Genomic DNA, 10,621 nt, shown 5'->3' with positions numbered 1-10,621 from the left:
GTAAAGTTAAATAACAAGGAAACGTTACGATTAAGAATGTCGCCTAAAATTATTTTGTTTCAACGACTAGTTAACGTTCCAGAGACCTAGTACGGTTAACGACATTTGAAACGGACCACACGTATACAAGCAATTAAGCAAAACGAGCCCAATGACCCCCTAGAAGGGCCACTCGGCCGAACCCTCCCCAACACCCCCATATTGGACTTATTTTGTGTAGTGGATCATTAGTTTAGTGTAGTTAGGCCCTAAACTAATTAAATATAAGTAGCACTAACTTAACCTAAACCTAATTAGAAACCAAAAAAAAATTATGCAGCTTCTCCCTCCCTTGCTCTCACCATTGACGACCACCATCACCACCATAACACCACTTACAACTCAAAATTAGATCAAACTTTCAACACGAACGTTGTTCTACGCATCGTTCTTTACGCGATAGTATAAGCAATTTGATCATTAGAGGTATAATTGCTAACCCTAGTATTTATAAATCTGAATTTTATTCAATTTCATGGTGTATTAGAGTCTAGTGCTCAATTAATGGTGTCTTGTGTTGTTAATTATCGTTTGATTGCTTCATTAACGTTGTTTGCATGAAAAACGAATGTGTATTTTAATGATCTGATTAAATTAACATGAGAACTAATCTTTTAATATGTTTTAATAGAAAGATATCGAAAGGTTATTAATTTTAGACTCTGATTTTGCATGATTTCGTAATCGTATGCTTAAGATATGCTCAATCAAAGATTTGACTAGGTTTTGTTCGTAATCCGAATTTTCTGAGTTACATGCTTGTATTTTAGCTTATAAAAAGTGTACTACTGTATTCCTTATGAAAACTTATGCAATTTGGACTTAATATTTGAGTCAAAAGGTTATGTAATGCTCCCGTTATGTCAAAACAAAGATTTGGTTCTTAAAGTGAGCTGAATCGATTTTTAAAGTTACATAAAAATTTCTAGAGTGAACTAGGGGTTGATTGAGACTTTTATCTTCTGTAATATGTTATTTTATATATTACTTGACATATTTCATTTGTATACAAACTTGCGCAAACATGAATTGACATGAGATATATGCCCGTCTAAATGATATGTCTGTTTGATGTACAAAACTAAGAGGTCTGTAAAGGTTTGCTAAACTGTACAAACTGGATAAATCCATGTTTCTGATTATTTTACCACTAAAACTTTGTGATGTTTTGAGATGACTCCAATTGGCCGTTCATCAAAATCTGTTTCCTATATTTTTTGAAAAATGTTTAAAAACTGACACGCGGGCAGAAATTGCTGTAATGAACTATGATTAGACCCTTTCTGATATTGGACTTTTTTATATTGTATGAGGCTTTGGCCGGACTTTTTGGAATTGATTTTAAGTGTAGTTATGATCTGGAGTTGTTCTTAATTTAATTATTTGTGTGCTATGAGCTATAGTCGAATCTTTCTACAACGTACGAATTTCTAAGGCATGCTTTAAAATGCAAAAGTGCAATTTGCTTTACTATGACTTGTAAAGTGATACTTGACCTAGGTTTGACTTGTTGACCATCTTTGCATGACCTACTGAGATGTTTGACTTTAGTTGAAAACTTTAACCGAGTTGACTTCTAGTTTGACTTTGGTTGACTTGCTTGGATTAGTTGACTTTTACTTGTTCGTTGAGTCAGTATGAGCACTAGGACTTTGCGTACACTATGGGTTGACATGGTTTGACCTATAACTGTATACTTAAGATGATTTACTTGTTTAGGTTGCATTGTTCAGTCGAGATTGTTCGGCAACCGTATGTTATGCTAAGAAATTTACAAGTGCTTTTGCTAAGGTGAGTCTACAGTCCCTACTACATTTTTATAGGGATGAGATGCATGTTTTTTACAAATGTTTTACATATTAGGCACAAGTAACTTAAACATATACATAAGAGTTCAGATCAAAAATCCCTTAGCTTGATTATATTAGTTACTTTGTAAGCTCGACTTATAAGGACGGTACTGTTAGGTTTGACAAACCTCGCCGCAACATAAACTGTTGCTTATTTTGTTGTTACTCGTACACTTGATCGGTGTATCGCTAAGATAGGGTAAAATGAAGACGTGTGGCTCGGCTATACGCAAAGGTTAAAGCTTTATAATCAAGTCCTCATGATAATGTATACTTTTCTTACGATGTTTTCCAAGGAAATCTTATGGCCTAACTTACGAAATGATTTACTAAACCTGTAGATTCACTCAATATTTTTTGTTTACGTTTTGCATGTTTTATCTCAGGTACATAGAGGTAGTGCTTCCGCACAGAAGTTATTGTGCTGTTTGCTGCTAGAACTGGACGGCGTCCAGCATATTTTATCATTTTCATTTCAAGAACAAATATTCGCATTTAAGCTATTTTCTTTCGAGATGTATTGGGTTCATTTACATTAGTCATTTATGTCAAACATTTTCCAGATACATTTTATTTAATAAATGACTTTGCTTTGTTAATTAATGCGAATACTTTTCGGAAACGTCTCATATAGAGGGCGTGACTGCTAAACTGTGGGACCGGAGTTAATACACCGTTAGTGGATTCTGATGGGGTATTACATTTGGTATCAGAGAAGATCGATTACCTAGGACTAGGCTGCATTAGAGAGTCGAACGTTAGGTCATCTATTGAGTCTAGACTGTAACCCTAGACTTGTTAAGTTACATGAGCTCTAGTAAACTTAATTGCTATGCTACTTGATTTCTATGATGACATGATTACTATATGAACTAACTTTGTGTTTTCTTTGAGTGCTAGATGACTTCTTCCAATCCTGTCATTCTTACTGTAATGACCCAGAAAATTTCGACTAATTTTAAATCAAACTCTCGATACGATTTAATATTTTGACACGATAAGAAAAGTCTGTTAGGTTGAGTCTCAAGAATTTTGAACTATCTCTTATATTCATTTGACATTTGACTGTTTACGACGATTCACGAACAATTGTGTGTAAATAAATATGTAAAAATATATAGATATAATTATAAATATAAGTGTATATATATTAATTTGATTTAATAAAATATAAAACATAAAATAATAAACAGAATAATTAAGTTCTATTAAAATGAATGTATATATATATATATATATATATATATATATATATATATATATATATATGAAATATATACTTAATTGATAATTATATGTATATTGTTATATATTAAAATGTATAATATTCAATATATGATAAGTAATTAATAAGTACTACATAAATAATATATAAGATTTATAAATTTAATTTAATTACAAAGTTAAAATATAGTAGTTATAATAATATTATTATTACTTGCATCAATATTAGTATTATTATTACTGTTATAATTATAATTGATAAAATTCTAATAACTTTAGGGTTACCAAAATAAAGAGTTTTAAATATAAAATTATTATAAAAATGATTGAAATTATAAATTAGTTATTAGTATTATTATTTTCAAAAATTATCATTTTATTTAAATATCATTAATATGGATATCACTCTTATTATTAGTATTATTTTGATTATTTTGATTATTATTATTTCTATTATTATTATTATTATTATTATTATTATTATTATTATTATTATTATTATTATTATTATTATTATTATTATTATTATTATTATTATTATTACTATATTATTTCTAGTATTATTAATTGTATTCTTATTAATATATTTATAGTATATAAAGTATATACAAGAATGTATGATATGTTAAGAATCAACATTCAGACAAGATAATTCAGACAAAAACAAAATTGATAGATACATAAAATAGATAATCGAATTCTGTTTCCAATCACTATCTGCATTATTTTTTTTTATTTTCTTCTTCTTCTTTTTCTTCTTCTTCTGATTCAAATTGATTCCATATGTCGACTGTAACAACCCAAACCAATAACAAACCGAATACGCGAATCAAAATTTTTTTTATCAGTAGAGTGCGCCACGCGCACCCCTTGGGGTGCGTGGCGCGCACATGCCCACATTCAGTTCTGTCCGGTTTTATCAATTTTCAATTAAAGATCTCCCACTTCTCAACATATTTAGACGAAACGCTTTTCACAACATGTTATAATGGTTAAAACTCACACGATTCAATAATAAAATGAGTTTTACAAAATGGGGCCCACATCGGCCGTTTTACGAGTTTCATACAAAAGTTCGAGTTTTGACCACACTAGTTTAAATTCCAAACGACACTAAGAGAATGGTGTTTGGGGTTAAACTACCCAAATCTCTGTCAAACTTCAAAACTATCACATCCAAAAGCGTCCCCTATCAAACAACAAGCGGAAAATCTCTAATCCAACCGTACGCCCTTACCCTTATCAACGCCCAAGCCTATAAAAAGATAAACAACGAGAGGGTAAGCAAAGCTTAGTGAATGAAATAATTATACATATACATATATAACTTACTTACTTGCAAACACTTACAACATATCCGCATACATACTAGCAACATAATTAGCATACCTTTATAATGTATAACGCTAAATCCTCGATAACATAAGCTAGTATAACAATATCATATAATGCAACAACACAATACGTTACAACACAATACATAAGCATTGATGTTCACAACATCCATTAGTATTCGAATCCCAAGGCTAGCTCAACGAATGGTATCATCAACATCGAACTTAATTCCCATTCGTCCTAATAAATGTGGTATCGTCAACATCGAACTTAAACCCACATATGAGGTATCGTCAACATCGAACTTAAACCCTCATCGAATTTCACTACACTAGCGGTATGGCTTCATCAACATCGAACTTTAAATCCATACATGAGGTATTGTCAACATCGAAATTAAACGCTCATCAAAACGAACCAACAATATACTCTAGGATATGGTATCGTCAACATCGAACTTTAACCCATACCCCACAAGTAAATAAATCATATACATACATATATAATTATTCCACTCACCTCAATGATTCGGTGATGATTTTATACTTCCGAATGCTTCAAAGCCGAGTACCTAATACAATAAGTACTCAATCAACAAACAAACTTGTTGGGCTAAACACCAACAATTCACTCAAGTGCATTTAATGACTTAAATGCATTAAATGCCCCATTTTCACCAAAACCGCCCCTTAAGGGTCAAGACCATCGTCAGTCACTTAAAAGCTAGTGATTAAGGTCTATCAACACTAACTATAATACAATTAGTATAATTCATACCCATAATCCGAAACTAGGTAAATCATTAACCCCTTTGACTCATTTAAAGTCAACACACCCATTTCGGGTCATCCACTAACCCAACTAACACTCATTTACCAATTAGCTAGGTATGTTAGTAATTAACTAACCAATTAGGACTCATAAACATCAATTAACACTTTGAAACCCTAGGTTAGTTACCATTGAGTCTTCATGACCTAATCTTACCCAAAAACACCCAAAATCAACAAATATGGGTTTTATGTTCTTCATTTACCCAAACCCTAACCCTACACAAAATCAAAGTAAAGAAATCAAGATTAGAGCTTACCACTACAACCACAACGTAGCTAGTGAGTAGATGAATGACTTTAATACCTGCACTTTGGCCCGAGAATAACTTCTTCCTCTTGGATTTAAGCTTTCTCACTCAAGAAATCACACTCTCTCTCCAAAATTAAAGTGAAGAAGATAAGATTGTTGAAAATGGATTGAATGATACCCCAAGGTCTGAGCTACTGGCCTACAACTCGTCCACAAGTGAAATCACCAAAAAGCCCATCAAGATATCTAATTAAAACAAGCAAAACCCAGCTACAGTGAGGAGTGCGTCAGGCGCACCCCTAAGTGTGCGTTGAGCGCACCCTGCTCAGTTCGCCCTCTAACCTCTGTTTTAATATACAAGGTCACCCACACTTCATGTACCCTATTTACTCTACTGTACAATGAAGATTTGGGTCTTACAACTCTCCCCTACTTGAATCGGAGCGCGTCCTCGCGATTCAAGCCGCATGACAAGAGGGAAGATAGACCAACACAAACTCTTCGGGCTCCCAAGTAAATTTGAAACCTTTACTACGACGCCATTGAACTTTAAAAGGTCTCACTTCTTTATTTCTCAACCTTTTGACCTTCTCATCGAGTATGGCAATCGGCTCCGCAATATATTCTAACTTATTGTTTAGCTCAATCTCGTCTAATGGCATCCATGATGAATCATCCGCAAGACACTTACGGAGATGGGAAACATGAAATGTATTATGGATCCCCGTAAGCTCTTCGGGTAATTCCAAACGATACGCGACTTCACCAACACGAGCTAAAACCTTAAATGGCCCAATAAACCGAGGAGCTAACTTTCCCCGTTTTCGAAACCGAATAACACCTTGTCATGGCGAAACCTTAAGCATCACCATGTCACCTTCTTGAAATTCGATCATTCGTCTACGCTTGTCAGCATACGACTTTTTTCTATCTTGAGCCTTTTTCAAATGATCCCGAATCATATCAATCTTTGCTATTCGTTTCTAAGACCAAATCGGTACTCCCGATTTCTTTTTGACCAATCTTACCCCAACAAATCAGAGTTCGACATCTTCGCCCATAAAGCATCTCATAAGGTGGCATCTCGTTACTAGTATGATAACTATTATTGTACGAGAATTCCACCAAAGGTAAGTGCTCATCCCAACTACCACCGAAATCAATAATGCACGCCCGTAGCATATCTTCCAATGTTTGATTCGTACGTTCAGTTTGACCGTCCGTTTGAGGATGATACGCCGTGCTCAATTTTAATTGTGTACCCATATCTTCGTGAAACTTTTTCCAAAACCGAGATGTGAAACGGGTATCTCGATCCGAAATAATAGATATAGGAACCCCATGTCGAGTGACTACCTCCTTGATAAATAATTTAGCCTAGGCCTCCGACGATATCGCTTCCTGAATGGGAAGAAACAAAGCACTTTTAGTCAATCGGTCAACTATCACCCAAATTGAATCAAATTGGGTTCTCTCCGTCTTTGGTAACTTTGTGATAAAATCCATGGTAATGTGCTCCCATTTCCACTTCGGGATTTCTTACGGTTGTAATTTACCATACGGCTTTTGGTGTTCGGCTTTAACTTGCAAACACGTGACACATTGCTCAACATACTTCACAACATCACGTTTCATGCCCGGCCACCAATAATCCTTTCTCAAATTGAGGTACATTTTCGTCGCGCCCGGATGAACGGAATACTTTGACTTATGTGCTTCATCAAGTAGCACTCGTCGATAATCCCCCATATTAGGCACCCACACTCTTCCTTGAAAAGACAACAAACCACGTGAACCCATAGTAATGAATTCCGATTGCCCCACAATCCGTTCCGCATGCTTGTTGTGAACGTAAGCTTCAATTTGAATCACACCAAGTTTTTCAAGAAAATCATTAGTGATAATGCTAAAAATGAACATATATTTCATAGCATTATTCCTCAAGAAAGACAAGCTTTTAGTTGCAATTGTTCTATTTACAAGTGATATTCGTTTAAATAATAAAAGGTGAAGACAAAAGACAGATTCGACGAATTGAAGACGCAAACGACCAAAAAGCTCAAAAGTACAAAAGACAATCAAAAAGGTTCCAATTATTGATAAGAAACGTCTCGAAATTACAAGAGTACAAGATTCAAAACGCAAAGTACAAGATATTAAATTGTACGCAAGGACGTTCGAAAATCCGGAACCGGGACCAGAGTCAACTCTTAACGCTCGACGCAACGGACTAAAAATTACAAGTTAACTATGTATATAAATATAATATAATATATAATTAATTATATTAATTATATATATATTATATTTATAAATAAAAACCGTCGGCAGAGAAAGACTCCAAAGTGTGAGCTGTAATTTCATTCTCCGCGACTCGCGGAGTTTGAAGGCAAAAAAGCCGCGAGTCGCGGAGCCCCAAAAATCGACTTTTCCTATAAAAGCAACCGAATTCTGATCAAAAATCATCATCTTTTTCTTCCTCATTCATACGTAAAATTTATATTTATATTTATAATTTATATTTTAATTTTAATTATAATTCTAATAATAAGGGTATGTTAGCGAATGTTGTAAGGGTGTAAGTCGAAATTCTGTCCGTGTAACGCTACGCTATTTTTAATCATTGTAAGTTATGTTCAACCTTTTTACATTAATGTCTCGTAGCTAAGTTATTATTATGCTTATTTAAAACGAAGTAATCATGATGTTGGGCTAATTACTAAAATTGGGTAATTGGGCTTTGTACCATAATTGGGGTTTGGACAAAAGAACGACACTTGTGGAAATTAGACTATGGGCTATTAATGGGCTTTATATTTGTTTAACTAAATGATAGTTTGTTAATGTTAATATAAAGATTTACAATTGGGCGTCCTTATAAATTACCATATACACTCGATCGGACACGATGGGCAGGGTATTTATATGTACGAATAATCGTTCATTTAACCGGACACGGGAATGGATTAATAGCCACTAGAATAATTAAAACAGGGGTGAAATTACATTCAAGGGTAATTGGTGTAATTGTTAACAAAGTAGTAAAACCTTGGTTTACACGCAGTCGATAACCTGGTGTATTCATTAAACAAAGTATTAAAACCTTGTTACAATTCGAATCCCCAATTAGATGGAATATTTAAACTTCGGGTATAAGGATAATTTGACGAGGGCACTCGCATTTTATATTTATGACTGATGGATTGTTATGGACAAAAACCAGACGGACATATTAAATAATCCAGGACAAAGGACAATTAACCCATAGGCATAAAACTAAAATCAACACGTCAAACATCATGATTACGGAAGTTTAAATAAGCATAATTCTTTTATTTCATATTTAATTTCCTTTATTTTATATTTAATTGCACTTCTAATTATCGCACTTTTATTTATTGTTATTTAATTGCACTTTTAATTATCGTACTTTTTAATTATCGCAATTTTATTTTATCGCACTTTTATTATTCGCAATTTCATTATCGTTATTTACTTTACGCTTTAAATTAAGTCTTTTATTTATTTAATATTTTACATTAGGTTTTAACTGCGACTAAAGTTTTAAAATCGACAAACCGGTCATTAAACAGTAAAAACCCCCCTTTATAATAATAATATTACTTATATATATGTTTGTATTTTAATAAAAGTAAATTAATATAGCGTTGAGCTTTGTTTAAAAAAGATTCCCTGTGGAACGAATCGGACTTACTAAAAACTACACTACTGTACGATTAGGTACACTGCCTATAAGTGTTGTAGCAAGGTTTAAGTATATCCATTCTATAAATAAATAAATATCTTGTGTAAAATTGTATCGTATTTAATAGTATTTCGCACTAAAAATAATACTATTTCGTACCCCTTAGCTTTGACAACAAGTATTTTTGGCACCGCTGCGGGGAACTTTCTAAACGCCGGAAGCGCAACGCTAATATAAAAAAAAAAGATTTTTAGTTAACTTTTATTAAAAATTTTTTTTGTAAAAATACGTTTTAATTATTCAAAAATATAAAAAGAAAAACAAAAATATAAGTATTTTTAAGATTTTGTTAAATATTTAAGTTTTATAAGTTTCTTTATTTGTATTTTAGTTTATAAAAATATAAGTTTTATTTAAATATCTTTTATTTATATAAAAACAGAAAACAGAAAATAAAATAAATAAATAAATAAAGAAAAACGCGTTGAAGATATAACCTGTCAGCTGAATTTTGAAACCCCGCGACTCGCGGGGTTTGAAATTTTAAATATCGCAACTCGCGGAGTTTACCTGACACACGAACAGAAACCCTAATCCTGCATTTATTACGGTAATTATTAATTAATTATTATTAAACCCTAATTATTATTATTATTATAATTAAATTTATTTTAAGTTTTACTTTTTATTTAATTTATGTATTTAGTATTAATTATTTTTATTAAATTGTAAAATTAGTAGTTTTATTAAATAAATAATATAAAAATAATATTTTTATAAAAATTGTACTTTTTACAACTTTTTGTATATTTTTATATTTTGTCCCTTTTTAATCGTTGTAGCATAACTTTTATATTTTTAGCTCATATTTAATTTTAAACTTAGTTTTTGCTATAGTTATTTTTACTCCTAGATTTTTAGGCTTTGCCGTAGAATTCCTTAAGTGCTTTTTCTTTAGACTAAGATTTAGGTGCTTTAGAATTTTGCGACGCCTTTTTAAGTTTTAGTTTCTTTTTAAGTTATTTCCATTTGGGATTTAGTTTTTCCTGTAAGCTTTAATATTTTTAAACACCTTTTACTATGTATCAATTATCATTCCAATTAGTAATTTCAATTTGCGATTATAATTTTAAGTTAGTTGTAGTAATAAGATTAGGTTAGTCAAGTATTTTTAAGTTTTATAAGTTTCTTTTATTTTTTTTTATTTTTTTCGTCACCTTTTATTTTTCAACCATTTTTTCTTTTTCGACCTTTTTCGACGAACTCTTTTTCTTTCTTATTTCTCGCTATTCTAGTTTTTAGGACATAGATTTTTATTCTACTTCTTATCTAAATTTCTTAAAATTACGAAAATTTATTTTAAGTGGTTAAATTAATAGACATC

The sequence above is a fragment of the Rutidosis leptorrhynchoides genome, chromosome 1 (genome assembly GCF_046630445.1).
Source record: "Rutidosis leptorrhynchoides isolate AG116_Rl617_1_P2 chromosome 1, CSIRO_AGI_Rlap_v1, whole genome shotgun sequence".
NCBI lineage: Eukaryota > Viridiplantae > Streptophyta > Magnoliopsida > Asterales > Asteraceae > Rutidosis > Rutidosis leptorrhynchoides.
The sequence above is the reverse complement of the archived record's forward strand: the minus strand, read 5'-3'. Positions refer to the sequence as shown.